The sequence below is a fragment of the Triturus cristatus genome, chromosome 10, assembly GCF_964204655.1.
Source record: "Triturus cristatus chromosome 10, aTriCri1.1, whole genome shotgun sequence".
Taxonomy (NCBI): Eukaryota; Metazoa; Chordata; class Amphibia; order Caudata; family Salamandridae; genus Triturus; species Triturus cristatus.
Window position 1 is genome coordinate 883,648,465 of NC_140593.1, and position 24,921 is coordinate 883,673,385.

The window sequence follows — 24,921 nt, forward strand, 5'->3', positions numbered from 1 at the left end:
CACCAGCTACCACCCTCAAACGGACGGCCAAACCGAGCGCCTGAACCAAACGCTCAAACAGTATCTGCGATGTTTTGTGGACCAGGGCAGGGAAGAATGGGTCGACTTGCTATGGGTTGCAGAGATAGCCTATAACAACGCCACTCACAGCTCCACACAGTCATCTCCGTTCTATAGCAACTATGGCCAACATCCCAGGTTCTTGCCATTTCTACATCCGTTCAGAGAGGACAGGATTCCCGCCACAGCGGACAGGGTGGCACACATAAAAGACACGTTGATGCGCTCAAGGGCTGTCCTAATAGAGGCCAAGAGAAGATACAAGGCTGCGGCAGATAGGAAGAGAAGGCCCGGGCCACTGTACCGCACTGGAGACTACGTCTGGATATCCACAAGAAACATGAGGTTTCGAAAGAACAGTGTGTTCCATCCCAAGTACATGGGCCCCTATCGAATTACCAGGTGTATGGGTCCCGTGAACGTGAAGGTGTGCTTGCCCCAGTCATTGCGGATACACCCTGTCTTTCATGTATCATTGCTCAAACCAGCACCCTCCAAGCCGTCTGGGACACCTAGGCCGGTATGCGTGGAGTCGGAGGTGGAGTATGAAGTGTCGGGCATACGGGCGTCCAAATGGCGCAGGGGGAAGCTGTGGTACCTGGTTGCGTGGAAAGGCTATGGCCCGGAGGAGCATTCATGGGAACCGGCTGAAGGGGTTCATGCTCCGCGCTTGGTCTCCTTGTTCCATCGGCGTTTTCCTGCCAGCGCTGGACCCGTGGGGAGCCGCTGAGAGGGAGGATGTACTGTCAAGAATTCCTGTCATACAAGGGAAACACGCCCTTATGTAAACAGGAGAGCTGTTACATAACTCAAGGGAAACACGCCCTTATGTAAACAGGAGAGCTGTTACATAACTCAAGGGAAACACGCCCTTATGTAAACAGGAGAGCTGTTACATAACTCAAGGGAAACACGCCCTTATGTAAACAGGAGAGCTGTTACATAACTCAAGGGAAACACGCCCTTATGTAAACAGGAGAGCTGTTACATAACTCAAGGGAAACACGCCCTTATGTAAACAGGAGAGCTGTTACATAACTCAAGGAAAACACGCCCTATAAAGGGAGGAACCGGGAGGTACAAGGCTGTCGGATATTGTGTTTACACCGACGTACCTGCTTCATGAAGAGCAGTGTTCCGGAGTAGTGCTCCAGTAAGGCAAGAACGGAGGTAGGTCGAGTTGTTACTCCCTGGGCCGTGTCTTGCCCCATCGTCACCTGTGAAGGACCCGGAAGCTCTACCGGTCAACCATTGAGCTTCGCTTTTTGACTCGGCTGAGTCCAAGCGCAGTGGCGCTTTTGCTGGTTGGAGTCGTAACTCCCAGCCCGACCAGAGACACAGGGACTGCCAGCTGTAAACGCACACCAGGAGGTGTTTGCCGCGTTACAGACTCGGAAGTCCACAGGATCGATCGAGCGGCTGCTCTCGGTTCAGTCTTCTTGCTTGTGATTGGGGTATCGGTGACGCATCACCAGGAGGTGACTCCGCGTCCCGGTGCAGTCTGAGGAAGAGGTTGAGCGGCTGCTCCCTTCAGGTAGAGACCCCGGCTGGGTGTTTCCCTGACTCCTCGATTCTCCCCAACACTCTTCGTGCCCCTCACAGCCTACCGATTGGCATTGTCGGCCATTTCATTTCTGCCCTCTGTTGGCATACGCCGGGATCGGCGTATATGCAGAGGACGGTTAGGACCATCCGTGCTGTGGGCTGGTAACGTACTTAGCCTGGAGGATTCCAGTGACTATAACTTTTGTTTGTTCTTTGTATTTTATTTGCCTTCATTAAAAGAACTAACCCTTCACAAGTGGTTGCGTCCTCATTGTCGTGTCTGTTAAACGATCCTGAGACGTTCAGGGCGTTACACAGGGATGCCCGATATCCCCGATATCCCCGCTATTATTTATTGCCATGGAACCACTTGTTTGACAGTTACAAGAACGCCACTTGGCGAGAGGGCTTCAATTACAGCACCGCTCACTGTTGGTGTTGTTATATGCAGACAATGTTATGCTATTTCTAAGAAACCCGGAAACCAATCTGGCCCCGGTGCTGAGAGAGGTGATCCGTTATGGGGCACTGTCTGGGTTGCCAATTAACTGGTCCAAGTCCGAAATCTTCCCATTAACAGATGCCACAATCCAGGTTACTCTTGATGTCCCTCGCAAATGGAGCACAGATTAATTAAATACTTCTAAGGTCCCAAAAGCGAGACATATTGCCTATGCCAAGCGGCTGTGCGCCCGCGCACATGCACTGTGGCTCTGTAGCCCTAGGCTGGCTTGGTAGCACTTTTTGAAGCCCTCTCAAAAAATCTCGCCAGACCAACGCATGCGCTGGGTCAGGCGAGACATAAAAATGGAAGTACTACCCCATTTTTTATACTTGTTTTTAAGCATCCCAATCAAGCTAACCAACGCTTTTTTTGATAACCTTCATAGTATACTCACTCAATTAATATGGGTGGGTGGGTATCCTAGGATCGGATGGGCTACTCTAACTTTACCCTATGAACGCTGTGGATTTGGAGTACCGGATCTCAATCTCTATTATCTAGTAGTGCAAGTACATTTTTCCTATCATTGGTATCATTACAGCGCAAGACTACAACTCCTCAAACCTGAAAGTTCACAAATCCACCCTTATCCGCTTGATACACCCTTACCTCGCAGACTACCCAGAAGTATAATAGACATCCAAACCATCGCAACCACATGCTGGGCATGGGCCAAGCTTCAACGATACCTTGGTTATGAACACCTGTACTCCCACACATTCCGATATTGGACAACCCATAGCTACCAGTGTTTTGATTTTGATTTGGAATTTATAGAGCGCAACGTTTACCCTAAAGGCATCAAGGTGCTAGAGACCGACCATCCAGAAGAGGGATGGAAAGAAGAAAAAAATCCAGATAAATGCTAGGCCGAGAAAAGCCAGGTCTTAAGAGCCTTTCTGAACGGAAGCAGAAGAGGAATAGACCTAAGGGGAAGGGAGTTCTAAAGTTTACTCGCTGCCACCGAGAAAGCTCTGTCCCCCCAATTCCTCTTTTTGGTTCATGGTACCACCAGTTGCATTTGGAGCGAAGATTGCAGGGGAGTACCATCTTAACATTGTTTTTAATCTTGACGGATAGGGAAGATGCAGTGACTTGTGTACCATGTAGAGTGATTTGAAGCTAATGCGTTTTTCGATAGGGAGCCAGTGCAGGTATTCTAGTTGCTTCCTGGCGGATTGTTTCCTGAGAATGTCCACAACTAGTTTTGCCAGTGTATTCTGTAGCACCTGGAGTTTATACGGCATACTCTTGTTGGCGACCAGGTATAGTGAGTTGCAGTTATCGAGTCTGGACATTACCAAGGCCAGTGCTACCTGTATTCGTGCTGGTCGTTGGATAAAAGGAAAGATTTTTTTTTTTAACATCCTTATGAGCCAGGAGCACGTAGAGATGGTATGGTTCATTTGGATATTAAAGTTGAGTTCAATATCCATCAAAACTCCAAGCAGGAGTGTAGAATTTATTCAAATATCTGCTTGTCCATTGGGCAGGTTGCTTTACACATCTACTTGTCCTGTAACAAAATCTACTTGTCCATTTTGTGCCATGTAATGCTGTGACAAATTATGGCAGCTACCTCATTATATAGGAGCTCCGAAATAGCCTCTCTGATTATGCCAGGGCTCCTTCTATAGTAGCGTTTGAATACTAGCAATTCCCTTATGTTGCCACATTTCCGCAGATCTACATACTGGCACTGAAATTAACGGCAAGCAACAGTTCCAGGTTTGGAATGCCCTTTTGAGTCTGTGCAAACCTACTAACTTGCATGTTTTAAGGGTTTTCACCAACTTTTCTCTAATCTTTTCCCATACTGAGAAAGGTTGGAAATTTACTCCTGACAATGGCAGACATAAAACTTCTTCCAGGATTAAGAAAAAAATGGTTGGAAGGAAAGTGAACTTGCAAACACTCAGATTTTCTCATAAGCAAATCTACACCTGCACATTTGCTCATGCTGAAATGCGGTTAACAAATATTTTCTAGGAGTACTATTTCTTGGCTAACTTCTGTAAAGTCTTGTGAATTCATGAAAAGCAGGGACATGAGTGCACTTTTGAGACTTTATTTAATAATTTGGCCCCTAATAAGGTCTGGTGTTAACCATGACCTTTTGTGTTTATTAAAATTCTGTCTCTCTCTGTATATTGGCTAGCTTCATTGTGAGTGACCGCATTCTGCTCTTTCACAAGGAGCATAATTGACACAGTCGTTTTGTTCAGTGCCAGGAACTGCTGTGGCAATGTGTGCTTTTTAAGACCAAAACAATTTTTGTTTTTGCCAATGGTTGTTATAATATTGAGGGCCCGGCAGCTCCCACACCAATAAGGTTTTACAAAAACGATGCCAAAACAAGTCACGCATTGACAAAAGGCTGACCAACAATTTCAGACCTATTGACTTCACCAATGCTTGTTTATTTGTGTATTCCATAATCTTATTAAAACTGGTTACACTGATTTATCATTATGAATATTTTTGGGAAATACTAGCATACATCAACACATTTTACTAAATGATGCTGCAAAAAAGGTACCTAAAATGTTACAGTAGTTTAGCAAAATGTTTTTGCAATTTCTTGTGAACATTTTATTTTGAAAGCAAAGAATCATCAATCTTGCTTTCAAGCTTCTGCATATATTTGCATCTTATCAGAGAGCATTCTGGGAGCAGTATACATAGCCTCATATTATTAAACATTGAAAATGTGTGTACACATTTTTATACTGGAACCACTGTCAGAAGTACCGTCTGAGCTAACAACATGTACATAGTTTGCTCACCCTAATAATAAAGGTTTGCATTAATGAACTATAAATACAAGATTAAACAGCATCAACACATGGACAAAAATATTACCTTAACTGCAGGCAATGCCTTTCCCTGATCCAGAATGTGGTACTGTAAACTGGCAGTCAACGGGTTTATGATGTAGAGGGTTGGGCCTACTTGTCCCAAAGACAAAATACACATGAATGCTTGTTGCCCTTGACCCCAAACAATATGTCCCGGGCATCGGGCTATAGGAATTACACATCCCTGTCCAAGGTTCTTAGCCTATAGGAATTCCACATCCCTGTCCAAGGTTCTTACTCGGGACAGGACAGCATCCTAAGGATTGAGGCCAGAACTTGCTGTTCCACTTTGATGTCCCTGATCCAAATATCATCACTTCTCTCCCCATTGAGTTTCAGGAAGTTAGCAGATATCCATTCTGCTACTTTGCTCATGCATCCGAGAATATTTTCTGCCATTGAGCATGGACCTTTAGGGATAGTAATAAATCTGAAAAATAGCCCCCCCCCCTAGAGATAATTAAAGGTCCAAGAGGAGGGGGGAAACAAACAAAGAAGTAATCTGAAAAATCTCTATCCGGACCTATATTGCTTTTAACAGAGACTTATACAAGTTCTCTCCTGCCAAGCATAGTAGATTGATTGAAAATATAAACAAAATAGAGTATTATTTATTAACCATTTTTATTTTTTCACTTTTTTCAGTTGAGTAAGATCTATTTAGAAAATAACATCCATTATTTTATAACCAATTCACATACATATTCATTGGATGATATACAAAACAGAAAACACTTATTTTTAAATGTACATAACCCCGCCACTAATATAGCACAAAAAAATCTCTCATCATACTCTCAATCATACGACAGTCATACTCATACTATTAACATAGCAAAGAACATTTAGAGGCTTAGCACGGTCCCACAAGGTTATAAAGGGAGAGAAACAGCAGTTAGCACAGTTCTTTTCTGATGGTGCTGGGTCTCTTGGGACCTCTCCTCTAGATGGATAGGGTAGGCCTACGCGCGTTTCGGTGGGGAGCCACCTTCTTCAGGGCCACCAACAGGAGGGGCAACAAGCCCTAAAATGGATCGGGGTTTTCTGTAGAAAGTTAAATATACCAATTTTAGAATAAGGCAGGAAAGACTTTGAACAATACGTTTAGACTTCATAAATCCTGAGTGAATCCACAGTCAATACATCTAACATCACCTCAAACGTGCTACAAAACCAACATATTACCACAATGTAAGAAAGGTGATAAAGAAAGCCTTAAAAGTAAATAGAAAAGTATGAAACCTTCACCTAAAGATTAACGAGAATGGGTTCTAAAAAGGCAAAGAAAATTATTCTTAAAGGGGCTACCTGAATAACAAAAACCAGAGTAAACAGTTAAAATGCTAGTCACAATGGTGATGTTCAGGAGCAATCTTGTCTATCGGGTCGAACAAAGGTCAATCTGCGTCTGAGCAAAAAAGTAACAATTACTTGGAATGCATTACATTGCATAAAGCAATAAGGTTTGTTTTTACCACCTACGTATAGGACATAAAGGAGTGCTTACCCTTTCGTATTTTCGAAAATAATGAATTTACTAATCCAAATGCGTGTGAGGTGCTCTTCAATCAAATATTTAGTTCCGCGCTGTCCGCTGTATGACTACAGCCAGGACGGTCAAATCTCAATGCTGCTGGGGACTACCTTTGGGGAGATGACAACAGTATTTCAAAATATATATATATAGTATTATGCCTGACAATCATTCTATCAAATATGCAGTCATATGTCTACAGTTTCGCAGAAACTAAACACGGCCTGTACGGAGTCCACAAAGAGACTACCTTGGGGGAGGTGCCGGCAGGTCTTCAGAATATATATATATAGGAATGTACCTAACAATCATTCTATCAAAAAGAGCCGTCATATACCTGCTGTCTTGCAATAGCTAAACGCGGCCTATACGCAGTTTACAAAGAGGTTCTTATAAATGCTCGGTGTGAAGTTAGATGACGGCTCTTTTTGATAGAATGATTGTTAGGTACATTCCTATATATATATATTCTGAAGACCTGCCGGCACCTCCCCCAAGGTAGTCTCTTTGTGGACTCCGTACAGGCCGTGTTTAGTTTCTGCGAAACGGTAGACATATGACGGCATATTTGATAGAATGATTGTCAGGCATAATACTATATATATACATTTTGAAATACTGTTGTCATCTCCCCAAAGGTAGTCCCCAGCAGCATTGAGATTTGACCGTCCTGGCTGTAGTCATACAGCGGACTGCGCGGAACTAAATATTTGATTGAAGAGCACCTCACACGCATTTGGATTAGTAAATTCATTATTTTCGAAAATACGAAAGGGTAAGCACTCCTTTATGTCCTATACGTAGGTGGTAAAAACAAACCTTATTGCTTTATGCAATGTAATGCATTCCAAGTAATTGTTACTTTTTTGCTCAGACGCAGATTGACCTTTGGTCGACCGGATAGACAAGATTGCTCCTGAACATCACCATTGTGACTAGCATTTTAACTGTTTACTCTGGTTTTTGTTATTCAGGTAGCCCCTTTAAGAATAATTTTCTTTGCCTTTTTAGAACCCATTCTCGTTAATCTTTAGGTGAAGGTTTCATACTTTTCTATTTACTTTTAAGGCTTTCTTTATCACCTTTCTTACATTGTGGTAATATGTTGGTTTTGTAGCACGTTTGAGGTGATGTTAGATGTATTGACTGTGGATTCACTCAGGATTTATGAAGTCTAAACGTATTGTTCAAAGTGTTTCCTGCCTTATTCTAAAATTGGTATATTTAACTTTCTACAGAAAACCCCGATCCATTTTAGGGCTTGTTGCCCCTCCTGTTGGTGGCCCTGAAGAAGGTGGCTCCCCACCGAAACGCGCGTAGGCCTACCCTATCCATCTAGAGGAGAGGTCCCAAGAGACCCAGCACCATCAGAAAAGAACTGTGCTAACTGCTGTCTCTCTCCCTTTATAACCTTGTGGGACCGTGCTAAGCCTCTAAATGTTCTTTGTTATTTTAATAGTATGAGTATGACTGTCGTATGATTGAGAGTATGATGAGAGTTTTTTTGTGCTATATTAGTGGCGGGGTTATGTACATTTAAAAATAAGTGTTTTCTGTTTTGTATATCATCCAATGAATATGTATGTGAATTGGTTATAAAATAATGGATGTTATTTTCTAAATAGATCTTACTCAACTGAAAAAAGTGAAAAAATAAAAATGGTTATTAAATAATACTCTATTTTGTTTATATTTTCAATCAATCTACTATGGTTGGCAGGAGAGAACTTGTATAAGTCTCTGTTAAAAGCAATATAGGTCCTGATAGAGATTTTTCAGATTACTCCTTTAGGGATAGTAACCATAATCTGTGTGTCATCTGTATATGACACTATCTCCAGTCCAAATGAGTAAATCACGGTTGCCAGGGGTGCCACATAAAGATTAAAAAGAGTGGGGCTCAGAGACGATCCCTGCGTCACTCCGCAGGGTACAACAAAGGAGTCTGAGTGAATGGATTGTAGTTTCACCCTTTGGGATCTCCCGGTTAAGAATGAGGACAGGAGGGCTAGTGCTTGATGAGAAACACCAAGACCCTGGAGTCTGTCCTGCAGCAAAATAGGTGAGATGGTGTCAAATGCTCCTAACAGATCTAAGAGAATCAGCACTACCCCCTGTCCTTCATCCATGGTACGCCTGATGTAATCAGTGGCTGATATTAACGCTGTTTCCGTCCCATGATGTTTCCTGAATCCAAAATGAGAATCATTAAACCATGATTGTTGTTCTGCCATTTCCATGAGCTGCTTATTGAGATGCAGCTCCAAGATTTTAGCTGGAACTGGAAGCAAAGATATGGGACGGTAGTTCTTGCAGTCCCCTGGATCTAGGTTAGGTTCTTTTTAGGAGCGGCCTAATGATGGCTTGTTTCCAACTATACAGATAAATTTCAGATAGAATAACATTATTCATGAGTTTACAGATGAGTTCTGCTATAGTGTTTGCTTCTATATTTGGAACTGCTGGTGGACAAGACTCAATAGGTGAACCAGTGTGCGTTCTCAAAAGATATTGTCCAATAATTAGGGGCGAGAGATCAAATATTTTGAAAGACCTCTATTCTCACTACAGGGCTCCAGAGGCGCACCCTCAGTGAGCCTGCTGGATACCGGTGTTTAAGTGGAAGATCCAAAGTATAGATAAAAACCTGTATAAATATCCATGATTTTAGACTGAAAGAAAATGGCCAGTTGATCGCAGAATGCTTGCGAGATCTCTGGTTCTGCTGTGAGTTGGGAGGATGAGAGCTGTTGTACTATCTTAAATAACTCTTTTATGGACGATGAGTTTTCAATTTTGTATGTGCAGTATTTAGAGTATTTTGAGTCGCTTCCCAAGAGAACCCTATCTACTTGTCCTATATTCAAAGTGGGAGAGGTGTTTGCCGAGGCGGGGTTGCGCACAGTTACATCCCTAATGGAGAGACAAAATGTCACACAAATGGATAGGTTAATTTTACATGTACCACACAGCACACTGCCCGCCAAAGTTGCCACCGCTCACCCTCGAGCCTCCCGAACACCCCTGCTGTCAATGGTTATTACAACTCCTGAAGCAACACACTTAATATCAAGACTCTACCGCACAGCATCTAATATGAAACCCATTGTTGACAGGGGGTCAAAGGAGGTCTGGGAGAGAGATTTGGGAAACCCAATTGCCAGACAAGATATGGTTCTATTGTTGCCAGCAGACCAAGTTGGTCTTGAATAATCATCAACACAAACTATTGCCTTAAGTACCTACATCGCTCATACTCCATCCCATATTTAGTGTCAAAATTCAACCCCACCTGGCCAAATCAGATCAGGCTGATTTCATACATTTAGCCTGGAACTGTACATCAGTGCTGGCATACTAAGAGGAGGTATTCCAAGTCCTGTCGCGGATGGTTAAGACTGAAATCGATCCCACTTCACTGTTGGTTCTTCTGGGCTACGTCAGATATCTACCGAAGGGCATCCGGCGCTACAGTGGCATTGTGCTACTATTGGCTAAGCGTCAGATAGCTATGCACTGTGGAGCCGCAACTTTCCCCACAGTCAAGCACTGGATGCAAGATTTAGTAAACTGAGATCGCAAAAGCGACATTTATGCATCTCTTAAGCCACAAGCGTCCAGGCCTAAAAACATTTGGCAGCCACTGATATCATATTTGCAAATTTTCCCATTGAGAGACGGAGGCCATCCCTCAGACTAATGCCCAGAATGCACGGAGGTTAGCACGTGAAACGGGAGTCTGCCGAGCAAATACGGGGCCGAATCTATTCCCCCTCCACCCGCATACAATTTACACCATGAAAGAGACGTATTGCTCGACATTGCACACTCCGGCCTTGCGCACTAGATATCTTGATATGATATGCTCATAATTCACTCTGTACTGCGGAGGCCATATATTTGCAATTGGCACATTTTTGGGATGCACTACGAAAATGGTAATATTGTATAATAATGTGCTAACATGGTATGGTAATTGGAACTTACTAGGACACATGTATAACTGACTGTTGACATGAGACTCTTTTTGTTGTACAAGGTTCTCATTTTTGCCTGTTATGCTAATAAACTTAAACATCGCTGACGGCAACCTGAAAATAACTACTGCCTCTAAATACAATTACTTGGGGGTATGGTTCATGAGTAATGGCAAACCTAATGCACACATCTCTTCTATAGAACTGAAGGCCAAGGCAGTGACTTATGCCATGTGGAAACGCCACGCCAATCTGGCAAGTCCAACTACTGAGGTAATCCAGAAGGGAGTCAGAGCCAAACTACTGCCTTCAAACTCCTATGGACAATTCGCCTTCCCTGGAGCCCTGGAAAATACTATGGAGTTGGTGCATTGTTGCGCTTATAAACGCATCTCTCAAGTTCCAACACATGACTGTAACGGCCCGGTATGCCATGCGTTTGGTCTAAATAAATAAACCTTTGAAAATTGGACATCTATAATTCGGTACTATCGCGGAATCTGTGCAGCTCCTTCCAACACCATGAAAGCAACTTTGAAGGACATTTTAATAAATAGACAAAAATTCTTGGTGAGAATACTTAGTGGCTGCCTGCTCCAAACGGAACCTGGCCATAGCAAATTGGGAAAGTTGTATACGCTAAACCTCGGGCATTAAAAACTGTACTGAAAAAACATGTAAGGCTCCTATCCAGGCAGGAAGATCTCAGATCTATCGAAACCTCTGCCAGTAACATCCAGGCTATTGTTAGCTCTTATAGGGACAAACAATGCCAGCCTTACTTAAACTGTGCACTGCATAAACAAAATCTTGCTCGCCAGACTCATGGCTTTACCAATAAAGGATATAAACACCCGCTGGGAATCTCTGGCAAACATCAGTGCCTGCAGACAGTGTCACCTATGTGAGGAATCCCTGGTCCATTTTAGCTGTATCTACCCAATCTTTTTTTTACGTACACTGCACTTTAATAAAGCCGCTTTTTTTTTTGTTTTAAATGTGGCACACATAATTGTATTGAGGGAATGTAACTTCTTTTTAACCTGGAAACATCAATTGAACAGGCAAGGTTTGTCAAATTTGCTAGACTCCTTCAACGGCTTTTTAAGTGAAAGGAAAGTTCAGGGATTTTCATTTAGTAACCAAAATAACCTATTTTAAGGATTGTAAGATGCTGTTTTACATTCTACTATGCAATGTCTATTTTGTAACAATTTGAAATTAATTGAAACAAATACATTTTACTTACATCCAGCAGGGTCTGGGCCCTCATTCGACAGCACCCATGATCTTAGCAGCAAGTGCTGGGCTAGCACTACCCGATCAGAACGGTTAAACGGGAAGTACGGAACCACTCGATCCACAGAGTGTCAAACCTCGCCTGGGGTGTCTTCCAGAGGCCACCAGGGTCTGCCAATCCTGCACACGTGACAAACTCTGAGAATAACCAGAATTTCCTCTGCCCAGTTGGGGGTACAGGGTCCAAGTCTATGGCGGTTGCTGAAGATCAGGATGGCAGGGATCATGGGGCGCTTTCATATTTAGTATCGCCAGAATGGGAGAAAATGCGGGCAACCTATCCACAGGATCGTTAACAATCGCCCCGGGCTCCTCGGCTGTCCAGCCCTCAAGGCACAGACGTAGAACCAAGCAGAGAACAAGCATTTGCATAGCCAATAGGTCTCGCCTTTTGGACCTTATAAGTGTTTAGCCATGCAACAGTTGCATAACTAAATACTTAGAAGGTCCCAAAAGCGAGACCTATTGGCTACGCCAAGCGGCCGCGAAAGAGATCGCGATCAAAGCGGCCGTGCGGCGCAAAAGTGAAAGTAATCGCGGTAAAGCCAGCGCGCGCACCCGCGCACATGCACTGTAGCTCTAGGCTGGCCTGGTAGCACTTTTTGGAGCCCTCTCAATAAGTCTCGCCAGACCTGCGCATGCGCTGGGTCAGGCGAGACCTAAAAAGCACTGTCTATTGACAATGTCTGGGTGTCCCTTCTGAACATCGTGCAACTATTTGTAGAGGCTCTGCAGTACCAATCAAATAAGATGGACATCCAGATTTCAACCAATACCCTGTCTTTCTTTGTCACCAGCATAGCTGACAATCTAGGGGAACTAAACTAACTGACCAAACGACTACAGTCAGATACTACATTGACACAAACTGCTGTTGCATCAGTATCTTAGAAAAGCTATTGTCTCTTCCCACGATGCTCAGTGATCTAATGTCGGAATTCAAACAAAACTTAAATTCATAAGGGTTCCCCGTCAGCCAGGTTGGCATCGCTTGGTCCCAAGTCAGCAAGTCCACAAAGCCACTCCTGCCCTCCTCCAAACATGGAGGGGAGCAATGGAATTCCAACCTCCAGTGTCACTGGCAAGGGGTGTGCTGCAAGCCCTTGGGACAAGAGCAGCTCAACCCTAACTTCGAGCAGCAATTGCACCGCAACAACAGCATCGGTTCGTGCTGCATTTGGGCAGCTGGCAGGAACAGACAACCTGCTCAACCGCACGGACACAGCCTTGAATATAAGAAACAGCAAACACAGGCAGACACAAAGAAAGGGACGAAACAAAAAACAGGTTGTTTGCAGCCAAAGAGGAGTGTATCCCTTATTCAGCACAGTAGTATGACAGCATTCGAAGGTCCACAAAGCCTACCGAGGACAAGAACAGGTCCCCTGCGCACGACACAAAATAGAGACCAATGGTCTGCCCATTGAAGTCACCAAAGCTGGGCCTTCGGAAATCAACTTCTCGGCTGTACTGCCTTGATCATCTCCATTGGGTGGTGAACATTCTGATAGCACTAGAGATTCACCCTCGGTGTCGGCAGTTGCCATCACCTTCTCCATCGTATCTCCATTTTTACCTTTCAGGAGTACATGTGGCAATGCAATGGAGGCAGCCACCATAGACAACACCCCAATGAGAGGTGAACCGCATTAAGACTCGGTGGCGAGCCCAATTCACTAACAAGACACATCAAGCCCATAACAGAACCAAGCACAGAGCAGGAAAGCGTACCTCCAGTTCTGATTGACCTAAGAAGTATGCTCACGGTTGATCTTAGATCAGAAGCAGCCAGTCCAACCCAACCAGAGACTGTAATGTCATACCGTCACGGCTCTGAAAACTCACTCAACGCCCAGCTGCATTGCCGGAACAGCACCAAAATCCTTTACTTCATTCTAGAATACATTTCTAGAGGGAACCATGACGTCCTGAACAGGGGAAACATTCTTAGGCTATTAACATCAATCCCAAAATTAGCTGATCTGCGATCGACGGACCTGAAAGCGATTTTATTTGTGCAGACAGATGGCGCTCCCGGAGCACAGGCACCCAATGCTACATGGTCCTCGATTAAAATTGCTCAGAGAGTGCTGTTGGTATGGGTCATCTTTGAGAGGGGAGGCATAAAGATCGGCCCATGCTATGATCCAGGATATCCCCTGCCTCTGCTCTCTCCTGGTCAATCAAGAGGGGGAGCCCAAGGGCACAAGCCAACCGTCTTCATGCTCAGAGGGGCAAGCAGGCCCTTTCCAACGGCCCTTTCCAACAGGAAACAGCAGCTTTCAATCACCAACAGGGACAGGCAAGACAGAAAACTGAAGCATTGAATGGGGATGTGAGGTGGGTTTCGAGAACAATCAACTCCTCGTCTCATGACAGATCACAGAGCTTGAGTCAGGGGTTGCTTGTTGAAGCAAATTACGGGCCCTTTCGCCTGTGGTTCTGGGACATTAACACTCTCGTCACAAAACTAAAGGATCCGGACTTCCAAGAGTATGTGCGAACATTCGACATCATCTTCCTGCAGGAGACCTAGCTTGCTGAATCCGCACACATTAAAAAGTTCATGAATTTCTCCGTCCCTGCTGATTTCGACGTGGTTCTCATAAATGCTTATGTTTTTCCAAAAAGAAAGTCAAGGGACTCCAGGGAATTAGTGCAGAAACTCCTGAGGATCATTGAGATGGGCACCTCATACCTTGTGGTTTCCGGGGATTTTAATTTGCATTTACTGTACTCCTGCAGCGACATTGTGTGGCTCAACCCACATACTGGGAGGTACCCGTGCAAGGCAGGAACAAATTAGGTGCCTTAAATAGAAATGGTAGTCAATTACTAGATGATCTTGAGCACCTCAGCTTCAGGGCTTTGAACAGCAGGTTTATAGGAGACAACCCATTGGCTGCACATTTCATTCAACAGTGGAATACCTTTGTGACCCTTCTGCTACTTCAACATGTATGATCATACCAACATGGTGAAAGAAGGGACTGCGACTACCTACCACAGGAGGAGTTTTTCTCTGCTGGCCTGCATGTTTTGCGTCAAAGTCTGGAAGCACCGGATACCACATACAGTGTCAACTACTATTCTAATGAAATTCTCACCGTCTATCATTGAGGACCTGCCTGGGTTGCAGCTGACAGCAAAAGGATAAAGTGCAAAAACCTGTGTCCATGTGGGAGTGCTTTAATTAAATATTTCGGGCTGCATTTGCAATACCAGCCAAGGTAAGGACATCTCAAACAGGTTTTTTTCAATAATAAAATCAAGGGACAAATAGCACAACTTAAACTGCTTAAAAAGACAGTTAACAAATCCCTCAGAGCTCTGTGGAACAGACGAGGGGATGCCAATGACCATGCAGTACTGAGGCAACAGAAAACTCAGCTAAAAAAACAGAAGTGAGCCATCAAAAGAGCCCAGGACGATGATATCTGTGCCAAACTGTTCTCAGACATAAAACACAATGATATTGTCAGAGTCTGTAGTAAGGTCAATAAACTATTTCGGCCTGACCATGGATGAATTACTTCCACATGCCAGAGGAACACTTAAATCAACCGCAGACCGGAGGCACCCGAGAGGTCATCCAGGGAGCTGTAAACTTTATTCAGCCCACAAGGCAATATCCGGTCAACGCAGACATAATTAAGCAGCAGATAGCTAAAAGGTGAATGGAAGTTGCCCTGGGTTCAAATGGCATCCCCCAGCAGTATTCAAGCAGGACTCTGCCTTTTGGGCTGCAATTTTGGCACTGTTTTTTTTTTTTTACAAATCAGGAGAGCACACAGCCTGCCTCATGGAGGGGGCTCGATAATGTCACCAATATTTAAGAGAGGTGATAAATCTTTGGCAACTAACTATCAATTAGTGGCCCTTATTGACAATGAGGCAAAAAACTTTGCAGGCACTCTGCTTGAAGAATTGACAACCTGGCCTTGAGCAACTCCGCCATTCCTTCTAATCAAACAGGTTTCTCAAAAACATCAGGCACAACAAATAACTTATTGGTACTCCCTCTTCTGATGGAAGCAGTTATAAGAGCTAAAATGCCACTGCACCTCTGCTTTATCGATTACAAGGCAGCCTTATACCATACTGACCACCGGAAACTTTGGAACAAGCTGACATATTGGAACATACCTCAGGCCCTACTGGACTTGCTTATCCTGCTCCATATGGACACATGGGTGCAGATCAAGCTGAGCGCAGAAATGCACCTCTCTAGGACAATTTCACCAACTCATGGCCTGAAGCAGGGGTGCATACTTGCAGCGACTCGCTTCAATTTTTTCATGGGCGACCGGACACAACAGCTGCAAACTTGCAACGCTCATGCTTCAAAAATAGAGGGCATGGAAATGTTCTGCTTTCTATACGCTTATGATGTGGTCCAGGTCAGTCATACTCAGGAGTGGCTGCAATGGCTGCTCAATGCCATGATGAGCTACTCTACAGACAATGGCCTGGTGATCAACCTTGGACAAACCAAGATCGTGACGTACAACAACATCATCAAATAGCGCCGACTTGGGTCTGGGGTTGAAGCACTTGAATTAAAAACAAGGATGAGTACAAATATTTAGGGGATTTTATTGATAAAAACTAATCTATCTCTGCGCAGAAAGGAACTATCAAGAGGAAGGGCTTGGCGCTGGCTGTCTCTCTTAAAAACCTTAGAAGGAAAATGGTTTCCCTCCCTCGCCTCCTATACCAACTGCAGAATCACCCCTTTCAGATTGCACCTTCCTGGTTCCGACAGCTGAATTCTAGGCAGAGCCGCTTCCTGTGGAATGACCAGGCTGCCAGGGTGTTCCTCAGGGCGTGCTTCCAATCCACCTTTTGCGGGGGTATAGCGACCTCCAATCATATCACGCGGCGTCCCACCTATTGGTTCTCAACGACTGGTGGTACGGCATCAGCACTGACCCGGCATATCGATTGGAGAAATGGCTGATGGGAGATATGTTGCCGCACAGTCTGCTATATGTACATGTACCGAGGGAGTTGCGCAGGCTGCTGCCTGCTACCCGGGTTGTATTCGGTGTGTGGACAGACTCACTACGTCGGATGGGGTGGCTGCGGTGGTTGACGAGGGAGACCCCACTCTGGCAGAGCGGCCTTATGCCGCAAGCGACTGCGCTAGGGGGATTTAAACAGTGGTATGCCATTGGTATCTCTCTGCTGGGTGACGTTATGAGGGGCACTACGATAAAATTGTTTCAAGATCTCAGGTCTGAATATGCTATGCCACATACTCAGTTCTACAAATACCTGCAATTGCGACATGCCTTATCTGCGTACATTTCACACCTAGACTCCCTTCCCGAATTCAACCCTATTGAGGCGAAAGTCTTTACGGGGGACTTGGGTGATCATAAAACTGCAAAGATATACCAGACGTTAGTGACAAATCTGTCCATGACTTTAGATCCCCTCCAGGATAAATGGCAGACGGACTTGGGCCCCTTGGACGGTGATGACTGTCGAGAAGCCTTGGAATCCCCAAGATTCGCGGCGATTGCCTCTCATCTCAGACTTATTCAATTTAAATACCTGCACCACACATATTTTACTAGGTATCAGCTTTGGAGGGTGGGATGATAGACTCCCCCATGTGCCTTAGAGGTCATGAAGAGGAGGGTACACTGCATCACAATATATAGTAATATATAGAAAAGGCATCTCCTCTTCTTGGGTCTTACCCTGGCTAAAAGGGATATTGCAAGAGCATGGAAGGTCCCGTCCACACACAAGCTGAGCGCTTGGCGAGCTGGTCTCGACTGGTGTATGGGCCAGGAACAACCTATTTTTAAAGCAAGAGGGTGCCCTCAGAAACATTATAAGATATGGAAATGGTGGGCAGATTTTAGGGGCCTTGAACTGGAGCCGTCTCCTCCGCTCCCTGCGGATGTCTGAACCATATAGGGATGTTGCATGGGGCTTTATGGCTGCTCAGATGGACTTGAGGTATGTCGATGGGCGTGTAGGGCACAATCGGGGTTCTGTTTTACAGTATGCAACACAGTGTGTTACAATGTTTGGGTCTCTTGTTCACGGGCCCAAAATGTTTAGTTCCTTAGTATTTAATTACTATATAATAGTCACCTGCTCAGTGTTCAATGTATGGAATATTGTATGTTTTCATTGCTATGTAATGCCTGCAAACACTATATCAGCTGACTTAATAAAAAGAGTTTTGAAGAAGAAAAAAAACTTTGAAGCAAATTGGCAGACCCATCACTGGCACCATTTCTACAGGTAGTACAAATGTAAATCCAGTACTTGTAAAATGTAAATATGTAAATGTAAATGATTAATTCATATGGGAGCGAACTGCTGAGAGGCAGAGATGCCAAAGCTCTGAACAGTATTATAGTGCGATCATATAGAGTCATCTTTTCCCTTCCACGTTTCACCTCCCCAGTACAGATCCAGCTGGAGTTTGGCTTGTTAAAACAAACTCTGGCCAGGTGAGGAGATTATTGAATATGCTGAAATAAAATCAGGAAAGCAGAGCCTAACACACTAAACCACCTCCTTTAGAAGGAGCTGCAGAATCGAGATACATCACCAGCGAGGGCCTATCTTCAGGAATCATTAACAATCACAGGGTTCACACAGTTTTAGGACACCAACTAGCCACCAGATTTTTAAGATGCTAGTCCGGAGAACAATAAAAACTGCCTGCTTGCTGGAGACAAGGTCTCTCTGACATGTGGTGCTCATGGTTGGATGATATTAAATAATTATAAGACTCTTGTATCACAAAAAAAATATTAATACTAGGTACCCAGCCTTTGTTAATGAGTTGTTCCTGAGGTACCGCCTGAGGATGCTGCCCTCAAAATTCCATCTTCCACCCTGGCAGCAGAAGGGCCAACTTGCCAGCTATGCGGTTCCAGGAAAGACAATATGCTTAACCTATTATGCTCTTGTGATGTGCTGCAGGGTGGAAGAAGACAGCTGTTAAGAGTCCCCTTTAAATCAAAAAGGCAAATGCATGTGGAGGCAGGTGATGCTGGCCTGCTTTGAATCCAGTGATACACAACTGAACTGTTGTTTTGTGAAATTCCTGTTGAAGGTGGAAAAGAAGAAAGAATCCCAAAGCAAGAGTAGTTCAGGCTAAAGACAGCTGGACAGGTGCTAGTTCCACAGAGTAATAGTGGTCTGCACTCACCCTCTAATGGTCAAACTACTCCAAAACCATAAATAAATTAAACTGAAAAAACATACAAAAGGGAGTGCCTTAAGAATCCAACAATTGTATTGTACAGTCTGTTCTCGTTGTTTCAGCTCTCCTCCTTTCATGAATACTCATAGTTCAATAGTGTCAATATCAATGTACTCTTCTCTAATATCAAAATAACATGTGAGTCGCAGTATGAAATCTCAAAACAATTCTCATTATTATTCTTGAATACATCAAAGAAACAGCCCAGCCAACACGTTTCATCCTGATAGAGGACTTAATCAGAGTTAATGTATTTCTTTAGAGCAATGACACATCGAAGTCTAAGTGAAAATCGATCAGTTCTCCACGAAATTCTTGGAACACTAGTACTGCTCTTTTATTATTGTATTAATCTAGAAGGTCTGTGACGGTGGTGCTGTGTCGTATTATCCAGTCTGTGCTTACAGAACCTAACGGGGTTGTGGATATGAATTTGCGATATTTATGTATGGTCACCTGGTATTTCCGTAAAACAATAAAGGAGCAGTTTTTATGGATGGGTGCAAAAGAAACCACTTGGCTACACCCCTGGGGCTATAGCCTTAATCTGTCTGCCACTTTACGATGGGCTGTCTTGTAGCAGACTGTTCACTTTTTTAATTTACTGCTGCAGAAAATATTTGTGGCAGTTGACGTTTTCTGATCATCTTCAGCGGAATATCATTTACATATGTTTTAATGTTTGTTTTAAAAGTATTTGATCTCATTAAGTAGTAACTCATTTTTCTGGCATTGCACTTTGTTATTCCAGCTGTCTTGCAGCTTTTGATGGGCTGTTTTATGGCTGACTACTCACTTTTTCAACTCAATGTTGTGGAACATATTTGTGATAGTTGAACTTTACCGATTTTATCATCAGTGGCATATCATTTTTAAATAAATTGAAATGCTTGTTTCAAGGTGTGCGGTCTCATCAAGGAGTAATCCATCTTTAGAAAGATAGTGGCAGTTACCACAGAATTGGTATCTTGTGTTTTATGATGTTGTATTGTATTGCAATGGTTTTAAGTAACTATGCAACTATTAAACTAATCACAGCAGCAGGAATTGTACTTCTTAGCCTAGAAGATCTTGTTGGACCAAAGCAATAATATTCCGCTTTGGTCTTGCTACGGAATACAAACTCTAGTCCATCTGAGCCCAACTTAAGTCGCACAAACAGTTATCAACACAGATTACATCATGGCCTCAACATTTGAACGCCCACTGCAATTCAGAGCACAAAACAGCTCAGTGTATTCTCACCCTCCACATTCACAGGTTACGTAGACAGGCTGCAAGACATAACTAACAACTATGAGCAAATATGCAATTCGGGGATCACATACCCGTGTAGAACCTCTGCTGGATAAATCACAAACTGATGGCCGTAGTCTGCATAAAGCTCGTAGAGGCCAAGTAATTGCTAAGTACTAAACTGTACACATACCCAGTAACCCACCATAACATTTAGGGTCAAGATGATAAGCAGGCATCAGCACAAGCGGCATGTTCATTCAGGATACCTGAAGGGCCCACCAACAGGAGCAATAACTTATGTGCTACCTATCTAACGCAAATTTTGTTAACTGCCTGTTCCACACTCACCATGGTACACACACAAAACCCAAAATTATCACTCAGGCTGAGGTGGCATGTGGAACTTTGAAGAAAGTGAACCCCAACAATAACCCTTGCTCCCAATTGAAAGAAGATACGCCTATGCTCTCTCGCAGATTCTCTGTAACCCCAAGACTTGTACCCCAAAAAATCTTCTTTTCCAAATGACGTTACTGTCGCCATATTATTCAATAGTATCACCACGCCCCCCCCACAAAAAAACTCAGAAGTAGACATTTAGCCCAATGCTGTCAATCCAGCCACTCAAGCTAACACAAGTCCAAACCCAAGCACCAATCATCAAAACAGGACTCAGTCTATTAGGTAACTTGGTGCTTGCTCCTATTGTAATAAAAAGCACACCTACACGCTCAGTGTGCATTACTTGTATTGGAACTAGCAGGGATTCTAAGCATACTCACCAAAGTACTCAGCCAATAGCGTCACTTTATAAATGACACCACCCACATTTTTATGGCGTCACTTTACACTTTTAAGCCTGTGACATCACTACAAAACTTGACTAATTGAGTCAACAACATCTCTAACAACATCTACATCAGCCACTAATCCTCAGGTACGCTCCCATACAATCACCATCCGCGACAGCTTTTGCCCCATGCTACCCGAAAACCAAGATCCCCGCCCAACAGCGCCCGTTACCAGTGACTAGGGCGGCCACCTTCCATCTTGGGTGTAAATGCCCCCAGCATGCCCCGCGCGGGGAGGGGTGCCGTGCGAGGCAGCTGGAGGACTTACGTCATGTAGTGGTCATACAGCTAGAAAGAGCCCAAGAAAATAGTCAGAAAGGCGTTCAGAAATTGACTGGTATATTTCAACCGAAGTAAAACGCCTTTAGAGCAAAAAACATAAGAAGTAAAGCATGGAAAATAAAGTAAACAGCACAACAATATGTGAATCACCTTTATTCATGAAAAATAATATTATTTAACTAAAATTATACATTCGGTACCTTATGAAAAAATAACAATATTTGAAGATTTTGTAAAGGACTTTTCAATCGGACGTTCATTGATTATTTTTTTTGTCATGCCTTAGAAAGTCAAAATACGACCTTTTCAAGATGGCCTCCTAGTATAAAGGCTAAGATGTTAACGCCTTTGCCTACGACTATCTTTCAATGGAGAACGTATCGCCACTCAATAATAATCTCAACAGACCACCCAAGCCGCTCCTGACAAAGAGGCTGCAGCGTTTAGGTACACGGATCCCGGAAGTCATCGAACAGCTGTTCCCAACGGAGAAACCGTGTCTGTACGGGTACCTGCTTGGGTGTCAAAATAAAGCCCCTTCCACGGCTAACCAGATGCAGTACTCCTCAAGTTTTCCTTCAAGATGGCCGCCGCAGTTGATGGGAGACTGACCGATCAGTCCTGTTTCTTTATCAGTGAAGATTTTAACCAGTAACCGGCGGGCAAGTTGGGGAACGGTGTCACCACGCTCGTTGTGGGCAGAGGTAACGGCCTCTGGCCGCCTTTATCAAAGGAACCGGATCAAGGTGAGTGAAAAGAGGGGCGTGATACTGTTTAGAGTCTCCAAGGAGTTAGAGTGCAGAGTCAAGCGGAATGGAGTGGGGGCTAAATTATTGTGCATATATGGTAGCACTGTGTTACAGGGGGCGGTTATAAAAGTGAGAGCATGATATTTGCAGGGTGAAGTGTTCTGCTCACAGTATACTGTCATAATCCAAACAAACTGTGTGCATGCAAAAGTTTTTTTTCTCGCGTTAGAATAGATAAGCTTCCATCAGAGTTGCGTGACAGTTAAGCCATTTGCCCTCTGACCCATTGAAATGTGTCTTGCCATTTTGGATTCCAGTCAAAATTTACTTTTTAATTTTATTTTTCAAACAAACCATGCGTGCTGCACGAGCCGTATAACAGTACAATTCTCATTAACCCACAAAATATTTCAGGACCTTCTTAGTCTTTTGGTTGTGCTGCAGAAACAATAGCTGTAACCAAACCAGGTGAATAAGTGCAGTCTTTTGAAATGACCGGCAAGGTATTCTACTTTCTGCTTCAGAAACTCACTCTTTTCCTTCTGTCACAAAATCTCATGCTCTTGAAGTATGCACAACAGCCACTCCAAGGACATATATTATTTTTGGCACGTTCTGAGACCTAAGCCAAAACCTCGCCAAGAAAGACTACTACTCCTTTAATATCTTTAAAGTGGTGCGTTATGCGTTGAACTACAGAGGCGGCGGGGACTGCTGCATCTGGCAATCTTGGAATGGCCCACTGGTTACACAAAAGCAGTCACAAGTCTTTATTTTGATTCTAATTCCAGCAGGTACTGTGCAGATGATAAATCAAGCTTGATAAGCCATCTAGCACCTCCACCGTAGCCAACATTACACTACACTTTTGGAAGAGGGCGAGAATCTGCACACATTTCCTTTTTAAGACTTCTAAAGCTGTCATCTCTCCGCTCCCACTGCGCTGGTTCGCCAACACAGGAGAAGAAAGCAACGAAGTATACTCAACTGATTTCTATTATACCAGTTGTCACAAACTCATCAGCTGACTCTCAAGAGCCTCCTTAACACTGAAAACAGCGCCATGCAGCTTATATTTGACAGGAACATCGTTTGCCTTCACTTATATTCTGTGTTTAAATCACTTTTTCTTACCCAACTCATCAACAAAAACACTTGGATAGTTTAAACATTGTTTCTTCCACTAAGTTCTCATTCGTAATCACGAAAACCTCCTCTTTTCCCCCGGCTGAGCCCAGTGTTAAGAGTGTAGTGGATTTTTTTCTAGAGAAGTGTTGGAAGGCGGGCCTCGGGAGGTCGGAGAGACCACCCAGAGGGGCCCCCACACTGCACGAAGTAGCCGAGCGCTGCTGAGAAGCCTCCGGGGAGAGGTCCTTCTCCTATAACGTACTAGCACAGTAACACCACCACACAGGACTCAAGAGGATTCAGCAAGACGAGCAGTTCTTTATCAGTACTTATGAAGTTACGATTATCAGTATTTACAAGGGGGGGGATCGAGGAATCCACAAGAGTCTCAAAGTCTTTGGTAGGGACGGGGTAGCGGGACAGTCTTTAGCAGCAGCTTGGTACGAGGGTACCTGGGGCCCAGTTCTTATCCCCACGCTGGAGGGCCTCCGGATCTCGGAGGGGTTGAGCCGCAACGGCGTCAGCAGGGCTCTGGTGTTCAGTCCGTGGAGTTCGAGCCGCGACCAGGTCAGCAGGGCTCTTACGGTGTCTTGGTTCAGCTCGAGCTGCGATGACGTCAGCAGGGCTCCGAGGGAGGTTTCAGCGAGGTTGGGCCGCGACAGCGTCAGCAGGGCTCCGATGTTCCGTGAGGCTTCGTGACCTCGATAAGGTGGAGCCGCGACGCAGTCAGCAGGGCTCGTGGTAGAGTTTCAAGCAAGAGTTCTTCTCCGTTGGGTCGGCCGCGATTCAATCAGCAGGGCTCTCGACTCCGGGATACAACTGCTGTCCTGTTGCAGGGTCGCTCCAGATATAGGTCTGGAGCCCTTTGATGTCCGGACCCTTGCGCCCGGGGGGGCGGAGAGGCCGGGCTGGGGGAGGCCAGACGCCCAGCGGGAGAGGCGCCAGGCCCAGGAGAGCTGTGGGGCGATCGCACCTAGGTGTGGGAGGACGGTTGGGGGTCCCATCGATGCTGCCCTCCGCCGGGAGTGGGGAAGTGTTTGCGTGGTACCCCCTGGCCAGTTGGTGGTGCCTGGATGTCGGGGCTTGCTGGGGCCGAGGCCGGGTTGAGCGGGGTCACGTAGGCTGTCGCACAGAGTCACGTACAATCCAAAATGGAGGAGCCCCGAGGTGCAGGGGACCTTGTGCGGCTTGGCGAGTGGGGAACAGGACCACGCCACGAGGCCGGCTCCAACAAGCGCCCCCCCCCCCAGCTGAAGGCAGGGAGAGTCACCCATCTCCTTGGGGATTCTCCTCGTCGAGGCGGGAGAGGCCGTCGGCGATGGCGTGGTCATTACCGGGCCGGTGTTCGACGGAAAAGTCCATCCCTTGCAGCGAGATGGACCACCGCAGCAGCTTGGGGTTCTCGCCTCCCATCTGCATTAACCACCGCAAGGGCCGGTGGTCGGTTTGAACCCGGAAGTGGGTGCCGAAGAGATAGGGCCGGAGCTTCTTGAGGGCCCACACGACAGCGAATGCCTCTCGCTCGATGGTGCTCCACCGCTGTTCCCGGGGCAATAGCCATCGGCTGATGAAGTCCACGGGTCTGTCGAGTCCCTCCGCGTCTGCCTGGGACAGGACGGCCCCAATTCCATATTCGGAGGCGTCCGTCTGCACAACG

General features: G+C 45.0%; 2 protein-coding genes across 2 annotated transcripts in view; one reads left to right on the top strand and one right to left on the bottom strand.

The window, feature by feature from the left end:
* CCM2 (CCM2 scaffold protein) overlaps nucleotides 1-21,411 on the bottom strand; it is a 371,750-nt gene extending 350,339 nt beyond the window's left edge. The window contains exon 1 of the mRNA XM_085628570.1: nucleotides 21,278-21,411. The gene's annotated coding sequence lies outside the window, so the exon portion shown is untranslated. The remainder of the gene's footprint in view (nucleotides 1-21,277) is intronic.
* Nucleotides 21,412-22,002: 591 nt separating this feature from the next.
* Nucleotides 22,003-24,921, top strand: part of ANAPC15 (anaphase promoting complex subunit 15) — a 75,624-nt gene continuing 72,705 nt past the window's right edge. Inside the window, exon 1 of the mRNA XM_085628572.1 lies at nucleotides 22,003-22,133. The gene's annotated coding sequence lies outside the window, so the exon portion shown is untranslated. The remainder of the gene's footprint in view (nucleotides 22,134-24,921) is intronic.